Consider the following 21,260-nt stretch of genomic DNA (forward strand, 5'->3'; position numbering starts at 1 on the left):
TAAAATACAACTGATTCTATTCATGTTGCTGGGAATGCTCAGAATGTAAGACAGGTTTTGTTACAAATCAGGCCTTTAAAAAAAACCCTCCAGAGAGAGGCCTTCTTAGCTAGGTCAAGGATTCAGCTCCCTGCTAGCTTTAGCTTTGAATTAAAAACTTGATACAAATGGCCAACTTGGGTGGGCCATCCCATTTACAAAGAAACCATGACTGTCTAATCTGCCAGTGGTAACTCAATGTTGTCACTATACCACTAATAGTATAACACCTCCTTTTACCCAGCAACCAGACTTTAATTTTTGTTTAAAGCCCATTTTAAAAATATCACTGCATACCCTCAGTGTGCAAACCATTGTTGTGAACAAATGAGTTGAGAGGTTAGCTGTCTTTCTCTGGCCTCCTTTGTGAAGAGTAATGAAGTATGTGATTGATATTCTTCTCACTTCAGGCTTCAAGAGAGGCAGCAAGGTGTAAGAGGTGGAGAGCTGGCCTTGAAACTAGGAAGACCTGGGTTCAACACACACCGTCTGTGTGAAGCTGGGCAAGGCACTTTATTTCTCAGTCCTCCAGGCAACTTTCTAAGATTATGTTTTGCTGAAAAGATGCCAAACTTCACTGGTAGAAGGAATTTCCTCAATTGAGAATTCCCTAATCAATGAAATCACAGGTCTAATCCCTATCCCTAGAGGCTTCAACTGATCCCAAACCTAGGTATTGGAGGAAACAATGTGAAAGACAAATTTAGGATGGCTCATATCATGTCAGATCTGTTCCAGTGTTAGCTATTATTATTCCAGTAAATGTAATCTTGTATCAATCTGCACCCTGGTGGAGAAAGCACTCTATCCTGAGAGGACACAGGTTCAAAGCTGGCCTCTGAAGCTTAGTTACTACTTGTGTGAATTCAGGCATATCCTGTAAACTGCCAGACCTCAGTTTCCTCAACTATAAATGACAAATTTGGACTAGATAGCCTTTAAAATCCCTTACATAGATCTATCGTCCTGAAAATGGTGGTATGTTCGTGCACATAGTAGGTACTCTGTAATTGTTGGATTAAATTCCATATTACCAAAATGCTCACATCATTTGACTAGCTCAGAGAAAAAATCCTGCATATCAAGACAGGTCAATATAACCTGAGAGACAGGATTGTATAGTGAACAGAAGGTTGGACTCAAAGTCAAGAAATCCTCTGACTCTACTACAGTGAATAGAGGGGAATCATTTAATGTCTCTGAGCTTCACTTCTCTTATTCATAAAATGGAGAAATATCCCTGCAGTATCTGACTCTCCAAGGAACAAATAAAGGTAAAGACAAATTTTTTAAAGCTCTATAGAAATTATTATCACAGTCATTATCACAGCCCAACTTGACAACAAGGTAGACTTATATAGACCTCAATATTTGTTAAAGCATTTTTATGTTTATTATGTTACTTCTCACAACTCTAGGTTGGTTTTGTATTGGTCCAACATTATATATGGGACAAAAAAAAATGCGTATTCTGTTCCCAAGGGCGAGGGAAACTCCTCACAGCCTCTAGAATTAGGGGAGGGAAAACGGGGAATCCCCTTTGGGATAAGAGGGGATTCCCTCAAGCAGGGAAAGCAGTTTTCCTTCCGCCCACCTAGGCTGGATGGAAATAAAGAGAGGTACCCAGATGCATAGAAAAAAAAGACCCCAGGCCCAGCAATCAGTCGCGTGGGCGGGCTGCTCCCACCCCTCCCTTGGGGCTGCTTCCCGGGGAAATCTGCTAATAAGCTCCCTTCCATTGGCTATCCCCGAGAAGCCTCCAGTGTCGTCACTGATTTATGCTAATGAGAAAAAATTTCATTGGTGGGGGCTCCAGCGGCAGCTCCAAATGACATTTGCGGGGAGCTAGGGCTTGGCGGCGTATCCGCGACTAAAAAAATAGCTTCCCCCTCCCCAGCCAGACTCCCCTACCAGCTGCACGGAGCCTAACCTAGAGCTTGGTCCGGGCTGACCCAGGGAGAATTGCAGCTGGGAGCCCCAGGCGAGAGGTGGAGGGGGAGCTCACCTGCTGCTCCCTGAAGTGGCTTCCCCCTCCCAGCCCCGCCCCTACCTTTCCCCAAGACCCTTTCCCCATTTCCCCTGTGCTGCAAGCTTGCCCCCCCAGAAGTAACTTTTGTACTCTCGCCTAGCCCCCGGATCCTCTTTGCCAGAGGCTGCGGCAAGCCCAAGCCCAGGGGCTGCTAGAAGCGCTAGCTGCTTCTCGCCAGAGTCCCACTTTGCTCCTGGGCTTGGTTTGCATCACCCCTATCTTACCCTCGGTTTCGAGGAACCTGCCCTGCTCCCTCTCAGTCCAGGCTTCCGGCTGGTTACTATTCCACCCCCCTCCCCCTTTCATCCTCTCCTATTAGACCTTTTCCTTTTATTTTTCCTCTCTCTCCCTTCTGTTTCTTCCCCCCTTTATTTTTTCCCCTTTGGCTGGAAAAGGATGGTTGACTTGGAGAGCGAGGTTCCCCCTCTGCCCCCAAGATACAGGTTTCGGGATTTGCTGCTAGGGGATCAAGGGTGGCAGAACGACGACAGGTGAGTGGCCCCGTGCACCTATGTTCTGCAAACACAGCTGGAGAAGAATCGGCGCTGTCTGTAGGAGAGCAAAAAGGGAGAACAAGGAAACTGGGGGAGGGGGCAAAAATCCATGATTGGATTCTCCATTTTGACTGGATAGAGCATTTAATATTAAGGACTTTTTTTTTTTAGTTTTCCTAGATCTAATGCAATTTTAATATAATTTATAAAGCAAAGTGAAGAAAAAGTGCTTATTCTGATTTGTGTTCTTCTTGGCTATATATAATACTGTGTAGCGTTTTCTGCATATTCGATTGACGTGCTGCAACTAATGCTAAATCTTTTTTTTTTTTGAAAAATTTTTCTTAAATGTCTGTATTTAAATTCAACAACGGATCCAACGTGACTTAATATAGATTAAAAACCCCATCTTAGAAACTTCCTGCTGTCATGCACCTTTTATTGCATGTGTCAGAGTTGCCTTATATACCCAGTTTCCTGATAAATTGATGCTATGTAGACATTTTACACAGGTAGGGAAATTAGTTTAAGTGGCAATATGTATACAGCACCTTTATTTTTTTTTAAGGATATTTTCAATAGAAAGTCCTTTGGTAGATAATTGGATATTTAGGGTTAGCATTTATGTAACATTATTAAAATCTGTATATTTCTCATATTAGTGGTGGGTGTATTTGAAAAGTTTGAAGCATAAACTTTGAGAAACAAACTCCTTAAACATTAGTAAAGCATTGCTCAACTATTTCAAGACTTGAGAAAATCACTTAGACTATCTTGGCTCTTATTATTCAGAGTTAAAGCCTACCTTTGTCATGCTTGGCTGGACTTGGGATTTTCTGGAAGTTTTTTCTTGTGTCAGAAGACAAAGATTTCCTTGCTTTGTTACAATGTATGCATAAGTAAAGGAATGAAATAAAATGAAATCTCAATTTGATTGAAATTTATTTCTATTGTGCTGTTTTTTTCAAAGTTTTAGAAAATCTATTGGCCCATTTTGGCCCACAACAATGGGTGGTAGCCTGGGCCTTATTCTGCACTCTGAAATATCTTCTTCCTATCTTTTATCTTCTCTTCCAGTTCCTTTTCCTCTAGTTGCTAGCCTGCTACTCTGGCACATGTGTAAAATTGCCTCAGTTATTCTTCCATACTTTGCTTCTCATTCTCATCAGTATTCTGAGGATATGGATGTGGCTGTGAAATCACAGAGGTTTGGAGTTGGAAGGCACCTTAGAGAGCATCCTCTCATTTTTACTGACATGGAAACTGAGGCTCAGAGAGTTTAAGTGACTTGCCCAATATCATACTCATCTTCTGATGCTCAATCTAATACTTTTCTGCAATAGCATACTATATTATGCTTATGTGTATATAATTGAGTCCTTTTGACTAAACATAGCTATTACTGAAGTTTGAATTATAACCAACCCTATATTGACCATAATGATTGAGGAATATGGTGTTTTGGTTAATAGACTTTTCTGATTAACTAAGATTTAACTATAAAAACATTTTTGATTCAACCAGTTTCCTTATTAAGGAAAATCTTTGTAAAATGTATTAGTCAACTTTTCTGGTTTAGCGAATGTAATTGAATAATAATTGAATTTTTCTTCAACAATTTTTAGAAAATCTTGTTTAGAAAATCTTACAGTAGGGCAGAGAGGTCATTCTTAGTCAAAGGCTGAGCTGCATTGGGGGGGCAGTGAAATTGCTTGAAGTTATAAATCCTTGGTTCTGCTTCCCTTTCTTCTCCCCTCTGCCTTTTTCCTCCCCTCCTTTCCCCTGTTCCTTCTTCCTTCTTCTTCTTATCCTCTTCCCCTTCATCTTCTTCTTCTTCCTCCTTCTCAATAAGCATTTTTTTCTCTTCCTCTAAACCTCCCCATTGAGAAAAAAAAATAAAAACAGAAATCTGTTAACAAACACACAGTTAAAACAAATTCTCACATTGGTCATGTCCAAAAGTGGATACTTTATTCTGTACCCTGAATATATCACCACTGTGTCAAGATGTGTACACATTATTTTCAGCTCCTTGGAATCATGTCTGGTCATTGCATAGATCAGAATTCTTAGCTTTTTTTCAAAGTTACTTGTCTTTAAAATGTTGTTATTGTAAAAATTGATTTCTTGGTCCTCCTTACTTTACTCTACTTACTTACTTTATGAACTAATGTTCATAAAATCTTCTCAAGGTTTCTCTGAAACCACCTCTTTCATCATTTTTTTTTCATTTTTATGGCACAAAAGTATTCTATTACATTCATGTATCATAATTTGTTTGGCCATTCTCCAATTGATAAGCACCCCCTTAGTTTCTAGTTTTTTTCCACCACAAAAAAGAGCTGCTATAAATATTTTTATAGATAAAGGTACTTTTCCTTCTTTTTAAAATTTCTTTGTAGTATAGCCCTTGTAGTAATTTTGCTGGGTCAAAGAGTATATGTAGTTTCATCACTTTTTAAAGCTATTTTTGTTCTTCTTGTTTAGTCGTTTTCAGAACTATCTGACTTTTTTGTGAGCTCATTTAGGGTTCTCTTGTCAAAGATGCTGGAGTGGTTTGCCATTTGCTTCTTCAGTTTGTTTTACAGATGAAGAAATTGAGACAAACAGGGTTAAGTGATTTGCCGAGGGTCACCCAGCTAGTAGGTGTCTGGGGCTGGATGTGAACTTTTGTCTTCCTGACTGGAGGCCTGGTGCTCTATCCACTGCACTACCTAGCTGGTCTTTTAAAGTAATAGTTTCAAATTAGGCAATTGATCCAAAATAGCTAGACCAATTCCCAGCTGCACCAGGAGTGCATCATAGTGTCTTTTTGCCTTGTAGTCCCTCCAACATTTGTCATTTTTGACTTTTGTCAACACTGCCAGTCTGATGAGGGTGAGGTAGAACCTCAGAATCACTCTTCTTTAAAATGGGAATAGTGATACCTGCCTACTCCACAGGGTACTTGAAAGGGAAGCATTCTATAAACCTTAAAGCACCATCAAAAAGTGATTTTATTATTATCTCTAAAACTTAGCGCTATCTTTTATCTCTCCACTCCATATCCAGTCACTTGGCAAACTTTATAATTTTGACTTGAAGATACTCTTGCATCCACCTTCCTTCTCTTAACTCATACTGCAGACAGACCTTCATTACCTTTGCTAGGACTATCATAATACCCTTCTAATGGTTGATCTCTCTTTATCTTATCTTTGCTCTATAATGCATCCTCCACAAAGCTGCTAATACAATCTTTCTAAAGCAACAAGGCTGTATTTAAAGTCTTCCAAAGTCTAGCTCACAGCTATCTTTCCAGTCTTATTAAATGTTACTTGGCTTCTCACATTCTACTCAGACATAAAACTAGGTTTTTGCACCTGAGTTGAGTCAAGGAAGGTACCTTTAGGTTGAGATGGAGTCTAAGAAAAGACAAAAACCCTAGGACACTAAGGTAAATTCGAGAGTGGTGGAGAAAATTCAGATAATCTGGTAGCTTCCAATTCAACCCAATGTAATAAGCATTTGTGAAAGTGCCAGGTATTGCATTAGACTCCTGAGATACAAGGACATAATAAGAAGGTCCTCCTGTCCTTAAGGGAGATACAAAATTGTATATGTAGGTATGTATGTGTATATGTGTTCATATGTGCAGATATGTATATACACACATACATAGACACATATATGTATAAATGTCTTCCTATATAAGGGTAGCTAGGCAGCAGAGTGGATCGAGTACTGGCTCTGAAGTTAGGAAGACACATCTTACTGAGTTCAAATCTGGCCTCAGACACTTATTAGTTATATGATGTGGGCAAGTTACTTAACCCTGTTTGCCTCTGTTTCCTCATCTGTAGAATGATCTGGAGAAAGAAATGACAAACCATTCCAGGATCTTTGCCAAGAAAACCCCAAATGAGATCACATAGAGTCAGACTCAACTGAAATGTCTGAACAGTAACAACTCCCTATATAATGTATGTGTATGTGATAATTTGAGGAGAGAAAACCAACAATTTCAATGGGAGGTTCCGGAAAGGCTTCCCAAAGATAGAGACAAATTAAACTTTGGAGGAAGCTTTGGATGCTAAGAAGTAGAGGTAATAAAGGAGTGGTTACTGATATAGAGGATAGCCTGTGTAAAGCATAGAAGCAGAAGATGAAGTGTTGAGTTTAGGGAACATTAACTATTCCAGTTTGGTAGGAAAATAGAGTGTGTAAGGGAGGTAACATGAAATAAGACTTCCAATGTAGACTGGAGCCAGATTGGGAAGAGCTTTAATTGTCAAACTTATTAGTTGTTAATTTACCTTAGGGATTCCATATATATTATTGACCAGGGAAGTGACATGGTCAAACTTGTACTTTAGAAAGATTACCTTTGCAGCTATGTAGAGGATGCATTAGAGATTCGAGAGACTAGCAGCTAGTCTTGGAGAATTATGATGATGAACTGCATTAAAATGATGACCAAATGACTAGAGAAATGTGGCCACATCACTAGAGTGATGGATATGAAAGATGCATAGGTAAGGACTACAAGACTTGGCATGGAAGAACGAGCTATAATTATACCTTTTTCTGTACCTAAAGCAACCAGTATGACCCAAGGCAAATGGCATGAAAGACAACCCATAGTTAGAGGCATCACTCCATTGGAGAAGCAAGAGATGCCAAGATATCCTGCAGCTGTCTACTCATACCTCAGAGCAAGCCCTTTTTTATTGTCAGCATTGAAACAAATTTCCAGTCCTTGAGAAGTTCCCTGCCCTAGGATGAATATCTCTTTAACCCATTCTTAGGCATTGCTTTGACTCTATGTTTCTATGAAAACTTACACTTTGTAGCTTTATGTTATTTTAGATGCTGTCCGCTATGAGGTTTAAATGCTGAACAGAGAAGATTGAATTTTACTCTAGAGGCAGGAGAAAGACAGTGAAGCTTTTTGAGAAGAGGTGTGACATGACCAGACTTCAAATTGAAGGTTGTGTGGAGGATGGATAGGGGTGAAACTTAAAGGAGCAGCAAACATTAATTAGGAAACATATAAGGCACACTTGGGAGATGATGAAGACCTGAGCAAAAGTGGTGGCCATGTGAATGGGAAGAAGGGGATGGATATGAAATATGGTGTGGAGATAGAATTGATAAGATTTCATTATACAGGAGTCAAGGATGACTCCTCCATTATGAACCCAGATCAATGGAAAAATACTGGTAGCTTAAAGAGAAATAGGGAAAGCTAGGAAGTGGGGTAAATTCAGGAGGAAACTAATAAATTCTTTTTCACATCTGAGATACATATGGGACATACAGGTAGAGATGTCTAGTAACCTGTTGCTAATTCAGTATTATAGTTCAGAAGAAAAGTGAGGTCTAAATATGTCAGTCTCGGAGTCCTCTGTGTAGAGATGATGATTACACCTCATGGAAGTTGAGCGGAGGTCATTAAGAGGGTAAAGAAAGAACTGAGTAGAGCTTGGGACAGAGTCTGTTCTACATTCATGTATAGGGGATAGGAAAAGGATTGTGATCAAGCAAAGGAGAATGAGAAAGAATAGTCAGACTGATAGGAAGATAACTATAGCAGAGCAATGCCACCAAAGCTGAGGAAGGAGAGAATATCTAGGATGGGATAGTTAGTAGTGTCAAATGTTGCAGAGAGGTAAAAAGAAAAAAAGAGTGAGGACTAAGAAGGGGCCGATAATTACTAAGTCCAGTGTCTTTGTAATAATGTTTATTAGTAACCACAGTGATAACATTTTCACTATATTGATGGGACATAAGCCACATTGCAAGGAGTTGAGAAATGAGTTGAAAATGAGAAAATAGAAGCATTATAGACATTTTTCTCTCAAGGCTATCAAAGGGATCACAGATAGGAATAGATTGATTCAGTGATAGGGCAAGTGAAAGGATGGAGGGAGATCTACACATTTTTGTAAGCAGCAGGGAATGAGCAAGTGGATAAGTGGATAAAGATATATAAGCAAAGGGTCAAGGAGACAGGAGAGGATGGGATCATGTGTTGAGAAGAGAGATAGGTGTTGGCAAGGAGAAAGGCTTCCTCATACTTTAGGCCTGAACAAAACTGGAAAGAATGGGGGTTGATGTTGAGGTAATTTAAAGTATGGAATTGGGTAGGAGTGGGACTTTCTGCTATACAGCCTTAATTTTTTCAATGAAGTATGTGTTAAGGTCTTTCACTCATTGGGAGAGAGAAGTGGGGAGGATAGTGTAATGTAAGTGGATGGAGGGAAAAGGTTTAGAACTATTGCAATTTTTAAAGAAATCCTTATGGATTGTTTTATTTTTATTATTGTTTGCTTCAAAATTAGGTTTAGTTCAAGTTCATGCAACAAACTACAATGAGATAAAGCCTTCTATTTGTATTTAATCTGGTCTCTTGGTTAATTAAGGTATTCATCTGGAAAATCCTTCTTAGAGTATAAATCCTTTGGGTAATGAACATTTACCATGTTTGGGGAGGTTGGCATCATTTTTTGAAGAGATTGGCATCACTTTAGAAGTTAATTTATTTATTTCCCATAAAGCAAGAATAGGGACATAATACTTTGAGTTGCCTGCAGAGGCATTTCATGGATACCCATGAGAAATTTTGCTCCAAGGGCAGCTGGGTGAATATTCTCTTCTTTCCCTGTCCAATTTGGGCTGCCCTTTTAAAATGGAGCTATCACTTGATTATCAAGCTCTCATATCTTGTTATCAGACAGTCTCTTAATTAGCAGTTACAATGTTGATGGAAACTTGTAGAAAGCCAGCTTAAAGCAGTGTGAGACTAGGCATAGAATTAGGGGAAGGCAAAAAGGTACTAAGAGAGATGGTGGTAAGTAGGTACTGAAGATTTTCATCCAACTTTATAATTTTTACTCTAGGTAGTTCTTTCTATGTCATTCAAAATCATCTCTGATGCCAGTTGTGGCTCGTGCTTTCTATATATTTGTGTGTGTATAAATGTGCACATGTATATGCATATATTGAATATACATATATATGCATGTGTATATAATATGCTATTTAAAAATCTATAAGAAAAGTAAAAAAATTATGTTAAATTATTCAGACATTTTGCCCTTCAAAAAAAGATATAGTCCATATACATGGAAAGACTTGAATGATTGGATTCCTGTTCTTTATTCTAATGTGTTTTTTTGGTCTGCAGACATATTAATGATAACATTCATTCATTTGGTTAACAAACATTTACTGATCAACTGTGTTGATGGGTTGGGAAATCTGTGGGATACAAAGATGAAAGAAATATAGTCCTTGCTCTGAAAGAGTTTATAATATAGTAGGGAGATAAGATATTTACATATAAATTATAATCTGTGAATTCTACTTTATAAGATATCATTAGTGTCCTCTTGCTTTTTAAAACTTTTAATTCACATGCTATTATTTACATGGCTCTAGATAGATTCCCCTCTTAATCTTAATACAAAAGGTCCTTACTAAAATTGTATTGATTAATTTTGGTTTCGATCCATTCTGGAACTTTTTCTTTCAAAGGAGAATTCACTCCATTCGTAATTATTATTATTATAAGTAATAGATTTTATTTGCTTTCTGTGCTTTTTTCTTATTATTTTGAGATTGCATAGGTGAAATGAAATCTACTTTAATCTATTTCAAACAGTAAAATCAGTAAATACAAAAAGATATGTCTTTTTTTTAAAAAGGTAGTAATTCTGATACCTTCCTTGGATGTAATTGCTTTTTTAATATAAATAGAGGAATTTTGCCTTTCAGACTTTTAGCTCCTTTCCCTTAAATTTTTTTTGTTCTTTACCTTTTTTTTCTGAATCAATGATAATATATATTACCCCCAAATAATGAATTTCAATAGTTAGAAAAAATTCATATATGTATATTATATGTGTATATACATATATATGTAATTACCTCTCTATGTTAAATGTTTTTTGAAAGTTTCATTGATGTCCTATGTTTTCATATTACAAAAATTTATATATTACTACATGAGAACTATCTTATAATACATTAAAAGTTGAGTAAAACTAATAATAGTGACCTCATTTGACAGTGTATGTAACATTTTACATATGTTACACCCCCACTTATTTTTTAAACAAAATGCACAAAAATCTATTTTCTCTCCTCTTTATTGGTTGAAAAAAATAGAAAATAAACATTTAAAAAAACAAATTTGCAGAATTAACCAAAACAAGTTCCCCCAATGACTGTGAATATGCATATATGTATGTATGGGTGCATATGTCTATATGTGTATGTACACATATTTATACAAGCCCTCAAAATTGTTCATTTTTGTAACACTGTTATTATACTATAAATTGTTCCTCAGATTCTGCTTACTTCATGCTGCATCAGTTCACAGAAATCTTCCTATGTCTTTTTGAAATCATCAATTCTTACAGCATGATAGTGCTCCATCACATTCAAGCATCACAACTTCTTCTGCCATTCCTCAATTTGTGGTCATCCCCATAACTTCCAGTTTTTGCCATCACAAAACTAGCTATATTTTTACATTAAGAACAAATATATTTTATATTAAGTATCTTTTTTTCTTTCTTTGATTTCTTTTTGATATAGACTTAGAGATGATATAGCTAGGTCAAAGAGCATATACTATTTAGTAACTTTTTGTTTATAATTTCAAAGTTTTTTTCCCCCCAGAAGAATCATACCCACAAATATTAACTATTAGTAGTAACAGGCTTAAAATATTCATCATCATCATTATTTTTTCTACAGAGAAATGAGTGCATTTATCAATGGCAAAATTGCAAACAGTGTTGTTTTAGAGAATGACCTACCTATATGCAATAAAAGGTGCAAAAATAATTATAATCCTTTACCCAACAATTGTTGTGGGAGATATTTTTAAAAGCCTATAATATAATAAGGTTTTTATAATAAATGGCAAAATATTATAAGTGCTCTGAGGTCTTAACTAGGATTGCAGAAGTTCAGAGGAGAAAAAATTGATTCTGACTGGGAAATAAAGCACAAAGGGAAAGGAAATCTTTGTTCACACAGAATTTTCAGTTTTAAAAATTTTGTCAGTAAGATTCTATATGCTTTATGGGCACAGCATTAACTGTGCATTTTAGAAATATACAGATGGAAAAATAAAATTGTTCTGTTTCAAACTAATAAAAAATCCTTGTGGTACATCTAATAATAAGAATGATGATAATAATGATAGTAATAAGTAGTGTTTGTATAAGAATTTATGGTTTGTGAAGTGTTTTATAAATATTACCTCATTTTATCCTCATAATAACTCTGGGAGTAGGGGCTATTATTATCCCCACTTTACAGATGAAGAAACTGAGGTAGATAGGATAAGAGATTTTCCCAGGGTTCTATGTTTAGTAAGTGTCTGAAGCCAGATTTAAACTTGGGGCTTAAGTGCAGCACTCTATCCACTTTACTGCCTAACTGCCTAAAAAGGGCTTTGGATCTTGAGTCCTGGGTTTGAATTTTAACTCTCTTTTTGACTACTTTTGTCCCTGCTTCGGTGTTGGCTCAACTCCATGCCTGGAATGCTCTTCCTCCTCATCTTCATTCGCTGTAATCCTTGGCTTCCTTAACATTCCAGCTAAAAGGCCATCTTCTGCAGGAAGCCTTTCTCAACCTCTCTTAATTCTAGTGCCTTCCTTCTTGTAATTATTTTCCATTTTTCCTGTATCTAGCTTGTTTGTACAGTTATATTTGTTGTCTCCTTTGGGGTAAGAACTTTTTTTTGCCACTTTTTGTACCCCCATTTGTACCCCAAGCATTTATTACAGTGGTTGACATATAGTAGGCACTTTATAAATGTTTATTGACTGACTGAAGTCATTCCATCTCACTGAGCCTGTTTTCTCATCTGTAATATAAGGGCGTTGGACACAATGATATGTAAAGTCATTTTCTATTTCTAGATGTAATGTTACATTTTGACTTTAGCACTTACAACATCAAACCAGTACCTCTATGTTGAATATGTTATTAAGAAACAGCGTATGACTGAAATGGTAAATCATTATTGATTTCATATTCATATGGAATTCCAGAGCATACTGCCTATGGTATTAAGAAGAGACCTAAGCTTTAAAGAGATCACCTCATCTGTAGACATGTTGGATCTATTGTAATTGATTTTTTCCCCATTTGCTGCATTATAGAATTTATAAGTCAACAAAGACCTTTCAATTTGATTATTTTCTACCATCTAATGATCAGAAATAATAAAAAGTTGTATTCTGGTTTTACTTCATGTTTTTAATGTTTCTAGTTAGCTTGTAATGCCCTATTACACATTCATCATGACTACGATTCTAAAGATTTATTGGGACAACGATTTACTTGACCTGGATAAATTGTCACAATTTCTACTAATGTTAATGGACACTGTCTCCTTATATTCACGGAAGTATAGGCTGTTTATTGAATTCCATCTTTATTCTTGATTTTTAAAGATCAAGACCAGCGCTTCCACTATAGTATTTCAATGACATGCTTCACTTCTGATACATAACATTTTAAAAATAATGGGAACAAATCTTCCAAGTTTATCTTAAACTAAGTCATTAAAAAGCCCACGTGGTCATGGAATAAATACAATTAAGCTAATTAACAGTTTAAAGAATAGTTAAGGGTGGGAAAGTGGGAGTAGCTTTTACTGTATGTAGAATCTAAGATAATAAAATCTCAGAACAGTTTTTTGGTATATACAAACAAAATTGGAAAGAACCTTGATCTGGTTTACATTTTTCATTTTGTATATAAGAAAAAAAAAGCTACTGGATCAGAGGAATATTTGGTCTGTTTTGTAATTAATAATTTTCATTTACAGAAATGCTTTTTTTGGGTTAATTGAAAACATGCTTACCAAATTACTACCATATTCCTTCTAACCAATGAGTTGGACATAGAAATAAATAGGAGAATGGTCTGAATTGCCTAGGAAACTGAACATTATTTTTAATGACTCCCTGAAATGAAAGCTTTTCCTGGAAATAAAAATCTAACTTTTTACCAACAGTATTCTTCCATCCATCTTGTTGAAAAAAGATGATGGCTACTGAGATGGCAATTGAGAGGGGCGTGGTAGGCATGATGGTCTGTAGCACATTACCAAGTAAGACTGGCACAAAAAAAAGATTAAAAAGGATATCATTAGAAAGGCAGACATGACTGAACAAGAAGGTGAGCCATTCATATGGTAAGAGCAAGTATAACATAAAGACAATCTGTGTGCTCCAGTGATATCCATTCAATGTGATCCTCCTTAGGAGGATTTATGGGGTGACATAGAAAATGAGATGGCATGAAGGCTTGGGAGTTGTAACCCTGTGGTAAATGTCTTTATAAATGAGATCAAACATCATCATCATCATCATAATCATCATCACCATCATCATCATCATTAAAATTTATACAGTGTGTCCTGAAAGTCCAAGTTTTGTTTTAAGGTTTAATAGCTGAAAATCATGTGTTAATCCATCTGTTAAAGCTTAAAACTGCACTAAGAATTTTGGGACATGCTGTTTATCATTGTATAAGGTTAGCAAAGCACTTTGAGTACTTAAAACATGTTATTTCATTTGATCCTCACAACAACCCTATAACACAGGTAATACAATCAACCTCATTTTATAGATGAGGGAACTTGGACTCAGAGAGGTTAAGTGATTTGCCTAGGGCTCAACAGCCATTAAAGTATAAATATATGAAATAGGATTTAAACCCATCCCTTCCAAGTCTAGTATTCTATCCTCTCAGTCACATAGGTACATCAAAGAATTGAATAACCTGCTAAAATCTCCAATTTGTATATTTTAAATTATAAAAGCTGAAAATATTTGTTTTTCCTAAAAGTAATATGAATCAATATGGCATAGTGGATAGAAGACTGCCTCTGTCAGCAACTCATATCAAAACTTGATTTAAATTACTTTTAAGCAATTATTTTTTGTTATTCTGTAATTAACAAACACAAACATGAACATTTCTGTACAAAGAACAGAAAAAGAGGATTGCATATGAAACTGTGAATCTTTACTATAAACAGCATTATGAACAGCTTGTCTCTCTTTAAAAGCATATAATAAATTCAGTATGTTAATTTCAAAGCTGCCCTCCTTGTTCATATCCCCCTCTGAATTTCCCTCTGTTCTCTGTTGTGTGTTTTTAAATGCTTCATCACTATCACGTGACCATCTCTGCTCCCAAAGTCCTTTCCCTGAAAAAAACAAAGCGAAACAAAAAATAAACCAAAACCTCCCTTGTATCAAAGAAGGTTTGCCTGCCACCCAAAATAAATCCACATATTTGTTTGGTCTGAAAAAAGTACATTTTCATTATGTATCTTGTATCTATCACCTCTCTACCAGGAGGTGGGTAGTATTTTTTTTAAATGATTAAAAATTTTTTTGAATTTCATTTAAATGAGATTCCCAATTTTAAAAGGAATTACATAGAAATTCCTCCATCCTTATGCAATATAATCAAAGAGTATTTTTTCAAGACATGTAGGTCATTATTTTTCATGCTTAGTAGATTTAAGATATATTTGGTAGACTTAACAGTTATATGATGTACATGTGTATGTAATGTGTTTTTATATACATAGAATTTAACAAGCATTTATCAAATTCCTGCTATGTGCAAAGGCACTGTTCCAGGTGCTGGGGTGATAGAAAGTTAAAAACTAAACAGTCCCTTCCTTCAAGGAGTTTACATTCTACTCGGTGTAATAGCTTGGACATAGAGGGAGAGAGGCAAGGCAAGGGAATAAGCATTTATATATCACTTATGCACCAACCACTTTGCTGAGCAGTTTGAAAATATTCTCTTAGCTGATTCTCTTGATAATCCTGCAAGGTAGGTGCTGTTAACATCCGTCTTTTGGCAGCTGAGGAAAGAGAGGCAAACAGAGATTAAGTGAAAATAAATAAATACAAAGCATATCTTAATGTAACATAGCTAATGTGTATCAGAGGCAAGGCTTGAATTCAGATCTTACTCCTAAGCTGACTTGCTCTACCTTGTGCAATGCTATCTCAAAGAAAACACATACTAAGTTATTTGAGGGGGTGGGGCAGAGAGATAGGGATGGAAATACTGGAAAACTGGAGGGATCAGAAAAGGGCTCATGTAGGACGTGGCAGAAGAGCTGAGCCTTAAAGGAGGCAGGGATTACAAGGTGGAAGTGAGGAGGAAGAACATTCTAAGTGTTTGGGACAAGCTGATGTAAAGCCACAGAGATGAAAAGATGGAAATTCACGCACAGAGAATGGCAAATAGGCCTGTTTGGCTAGAGTAGAAAGTGAAGGGCAGGGGCAGTTAGGTGGTGCAGTGGGTAGAGCTCTGGCCTTGGAGTCAGGAGGACCTGAGTTCAAATTTGACCTCAGACACTTGACATTTACTAGCTGTGTGACCCTGGGCAAGTCACTTAACCCCAATTGCCTCACCAAAAAGAAAAAAAAAAAAAAAGAAAGAAAATGAAGGGCATTATAGTTTGGGAAAGGAGCTCAACTTTTCTGACCCATACTTTCCTCTTCTGTAAAATGAGGGAACTGGATATCTTTTGATTTTTTTCCATTTTTAACATTCTATGAATTTGTGATATGAGTATTATATTACAAAGATTTTCATATCAGTAGATTCAGGCTCGCAAGACCCTTCCTAGTCAGTGTTATACTAAGCATTCCTGTGCTGGCTCAGGACATGATCAGGAAGTGATCAGGACATGACGCCAGGTATTCTGACTGAGAGTCTTGGTTCTTTTTTCTAGTACATTATGCTACCTCTCTCAGGGGAATACTACTCATCATGGGAAGGAACGATGAAAGGGATTGGAATGGGTGAAATCTGTCTGCACAATTTTGCCTGCTGCCAGCTCTGTTTATCTCTAAAAGGATAGAAACATAGAAACTGTCCAAGGTGTCTCTTGCAGAGAAGTAGCTAGTTCCTAGCTCTTAGCCCCTCTCTAGGTTGAAAAGCTCTCCCCTATCACTCAGGTTCTAGCTTCTCTGAATCCCTGTCACTCCTACCACTAATGCCCATCTACCTTTCTCTCCCTTTGAGAAGGAAAATATTCTCTCCTTTTTCCACATGTTCCTAGAACACCTTGTATAGATTCTTCTCCTGTCTCACCATAATTCAAACTATACTTATCTGTGTAAATATATCTCCTTAGGGGAATAGCAGCATTGAGGGCATCTTTGGGGCAAGAACTATTTTTATTTTGTCTTTGTATACTCTCTACCTCACATACTATCTTACACACAGTAGGCCCATTACAAATATTTGTGGAATTGAATCACCACCACTACTCTGAGTCTGCTGTTGTTGCTCAGGGAAATATGAATTACTGCCTTATAACTATACTTGTCTTTTTCTCAAAACTGTCACTGAAAATTTGGAGAGTATTTAAATGTGGACAAAAATGTAGTCTCTATGATTTCTGAAGAGTCAGCATCTACAAAATAATGTAACCAGAGAAAACAAAGACTGAACCTTTCATGAACTTGGCTTTGTTTGGAATCATAATGATTAATTTTATTTCAAAATGTTCTTTAACCTGTCTCATAAATCATAGTGTGAATATGAATAAAATTAGATTAACACATTTTCTCCTCATTTGACTCCCCAAGGGGAAAACTGGATTGTCCACATTCAGAGAATGACCAGTATCTTCAGTGACGCTACATGTATAATTTAGTAATGGACAGCCTGCTGTCTTGGGTCTGCCAAAAATTAAAGTACCATCCAATCCCCTAGGAACCAGATGGAGGTGGATGGTTAATTTCACAAATACCAGTAAACTACTGATAGTGATGACTTTAGTCATTGTTGCTCTGGGCTATGATTAAATTGGCATCGAAGACATATAAGGCTTTTTGGTATTCCACTCCTAAACCGAGCCATTGAAACCTAAAAGATCTTAACTTTTTTTCTTTCCTCTATCTGTGCTGTTGTTATCACAAATGTTTGAGATACTGTACAGGAAAATCAGATGATGATTTAGATTTAGATTTTGACCTGGATTTAAAACGCTAAGTAAGTATGTCGAATTAGGTGAAATATGTTCATTTCAAACTCATTCAAATCCCATAAAGGAAAAAAAAATTGCTGTTCAAATACAAAACATTTGAGGATAGAAATTAATACTTTATTTGTTTCTCTGTAGAGCATCACCACAACAGTACACAGTTAAAAGGAGAAGTTCTTACTCTTTCGAAAGTTGGCAGCATATTTGGTAGAGATATTGATAATAATGATTTTCCCTATATGTTTATTCTGTTAGCAATAGGAATTCTTTGGAGAAAGTAGAATAAAATAAGATAATCGTCAAAAATCTGAGATAAAGTAGTTGGCCATACTGAGATTATAAAATGCATTAAATGTATATTTTATTCATTTAGGCTGGAAACATCTGATCTCTATTTTCATGCTACATGGGATCCCTTAAGTGTGATCTTGTCTTCTATTTTCTTCAGATAGGCTCAGCAGGCTGGTCCTGGATTGATTAAATTTCTGCATTTCTATACTAGTATTGCTTATCATATATTTGACTTTCCTAATGAAATGGCTAAGTTCCATTAGGATATCTGTAATAGGTACAAGATACTGAAACCGTTAAATATTTGGACATGACCATACTTCTGTTGGTTTCTTGCTTAGTCAGAATTGTTTGATAATGTACTGTTAGCTAATCCCTTAAAGAACACTTTGGCCATCCTGATGAACTTTTCTATGTGATGATCTATCACCACAAAAGGCAGTCAATTTAGAAATAACCAAGGGTGTATTATCTAGTGTCTTCATTGTTTAGACTAGAGGCTTTGCCTTTTCTAACTGCTTTGCTACCTCTTGTGTTCTATCTGTTTTTTTTTAAGTACTTTCATGGAACATAAAAGAAATGCCAAAGTCTACAAGCAAATTTTTCTTTGATCCAGTGGATCTGTGTGATGTTACTAATGTAGGTTCTCTTTCTAGTTCTGCAGATAACAACCTACCTGGGCCTTCTAATCCTATCTGATATTTTTCTTGTACTGTATATCCTCCATGGTGCTCTACCCAGTGTACTCAGAGGGCCAGGGTCAGGGTGGGGGTCTCTTGGTACTGCATTCATAGCAGTGACACATTCTGTTATCCCCCAGTTTTATTACATGACTAGCCTAACTCCTTTTCCAGTCACACATCTCTTTGATGACATCTTTTACAAAGATTCTCTAATGCAATTACTTGTTAGTAATGTGTTATGTCCTACTCACATCTATCATGAACCTCCCTGTCTTTTAGGTCACTTTCCACTTTAATTCTTGGAAGATAACATCATTGAAAAAGTATTGGGGTGGAACAGCTGGGGCTTTGATTCTGGGAAAAATGTGAGATCATTGCAAGTATTGTATACTTTCCCAAAGGCAATCCACTTCACTTTCCTCCTCCTATTAAATTCTGGGCCAAGCTCATTGTCTTTGTATTATCTTTGTCCAAGATGCATTTACTCATAACTTGGTTCTATGTGTTGTCCATTCAATGGGATATCATAGTCTGAACAATAGCCATTCTTCATCCACTTGGCTTTTCTTTTGTGGATAGTTAGGTTGAATTTTATTGAGCGACTGTGGAATTTATGAGTCTTTACAATGTCCCTGGCCTTCATAAAATCAGTGCGATGATGTCATCTGCAAACAGGAACATCTAGAAGACCTCACTATCTGTAGGAATCCCTTGTTCCATTTAAACTTTGAACTGGGCATTATTTATGACTGCAGCAAACACTCTTAGCAAGTGAATGTCTCCATGTTTTATGCCTCATTTGACATTAACAATTATGGGGTTAGAGGACAAAGTGATTTCTGTTACATATTTCAAGGAGTCTTGTAAAATTTTGATATGAGCATTAGAGATATTTTGTTCTTTGGGCAATGTTTAACTTGGCTGAATCAAATGTATTTTTATAGTTAACAATAAACAGGATGGGATCTTCTATCATGCCACATACAATAGGGTAATTGTATTAATATAGTCATCTAAATAACATTATATAAAATGCTTACTTATTTGATGATAAGAATTTACACTGCTAGGTGACACATAAATTGAGCATGAATTATATTGTTGCCTTTTGTCACTATTAAAATTAGTAGTCCCAAACTATTATTCCTTCCCAATTTCCTCATTATCATAAATATCATTATCATACCTCCATTCTTCTCCATCCACAGACTTACTCTGGTTGTTTTACTTTTTTTCGCATTTTTGTTCCTCACACTGAGACAGTTGCTAGGCACAACTGCTTCTTCCACCTCAGGCTGTCTTAGATTTCTCTTTGCTTTTATGTTACCACAGCTATTCCTGCAATTCAGACCCTTCTTGCATCATGTCTATGGTATTTTAACAATCTCCTACCTATCCTCCATGCTTCTCATTTCTTCCCCTGAAGTGATTTTTCATGGTGCCTTCTGATCACCTCCTTAATTTATGCTTTCATCTCATCATTTCTTGGTCAAATGACCTATATAATCTATCCTATTACAATCATTCCCATTATCATAGCAAATCCACATTACTTAACATGACGTCGACTGTCTTCTATGAACCTTATTTTTTCCTTATATATTCTCAACTTCATCTCTTATAACTACCAATTCAGTTACTTTGATCCAGTCAAATAAATATGCTTGCCCAAATGCTTGACTTGCTCATTTTTTGTCTCTGTGCTTTCACTCATATCATATGCCTACACAAAAGACCCTCACCTTTCCTTCTTTTACATTCTATTCCTTACCCCTTTTCTTGGTATTAATTAGCAAATATGAAATTCAAAGCCAAACTATTGTTAAAAGTCTAAAGCTTAGTGCCTTAGTTTGCTTAAGTACAACGGCAGACCTTTTGTTAAAATAAGTAAGCATTTGCACAGGGCTGGTAAGTCACCAAAATATAAACCTCTTCTTTTCTTTCTGCCTATTCGAGGCTTTTATCTTTGATTCATAGTGTTTATACTTACTTATTTCTTCTTTACTCTCTATTTCTCATGGAATTAAAACTTCCAAGATGCCTAATTTCCTCTTCTGAATGGTTTCTATTTTATTGTCTTATAGCTCTTACTCCCTCCCCACTTTTTCTCTTGTGCTTCACTGTTAGAAGTATCAGTTCTTGTGGGAGATGGAATGAAGGAGACAGAGATAATAGAAGTATTGTCCTTTGGTAGAAATTTTCCTTTGTCCCTGATAGTTCATTTCTACCCTCTGCCCTTCCATAATCTTTTTTCTCCCGTTTGCCATGAAATCTCTTTCTGTCAATGCCCTCCCCCTTCTGGATATCAATTGTCCCTAGGAACTCTGATTCCCCTTCTCCTGAAGTGGGATACTGTCCTTGGAGGTGTGGTTCTCTCCTCAGTCATCTCTCTACAAATCCAGTGTTCCCACCTCCCATTATAGAATCTCTTCTCCTGTGGAAATTGTTCTTTAATGGGACCCACTCCCACCACTGAATGAGGCTGTCTCCCTTCCTTTTCCCATATTTTAATTCCTCCCTTTGTTAGCTCCCCTATCCTGCTGTTGGTTCTTTCTTCCTGAGAGACTACAGGAGTTATTTTTCTTTCACAGTTCATCTCTGACCCATCTTTTAATGTAACCTTCTAGCATTTATGCAATTATTAGCATCTCTGTTGTTTTCTTGTTTGTTCTCTTTCTTTGTAA

At 36.4% G+C, this 21,260-nt stretch overlaps 1 pseudogene; it reads left to right on the forward strand.

Annotated features, from left to right (window-relative positions):
* Nucleotides 1-2,464: 2,464 nt before the first annotated feature.
* Nucleotides 2,465-21,260, forward strand: part of LOC114029065 — a 41,274-nt pseudogene continuing 22,478 nt past the window's right edge.

The sequence above is a fragment of the Vombatus ursinus genome, unplaced genomic scaffold (assembly GCF_900497805.2).
Source record: "Vombatus ursinus unplaced genomic scaffold, bare-nosed wombat genome assembly UNPS02014909.1, whole genome shotgun sequence".
NCBI classification, from domain to species: domain Eukaryota; kingdom Metazoa; phylum Chordata; class Mammalia; order Diprotodontia; family Vombatidae; genus Vombatus; species Vombatus ursinus.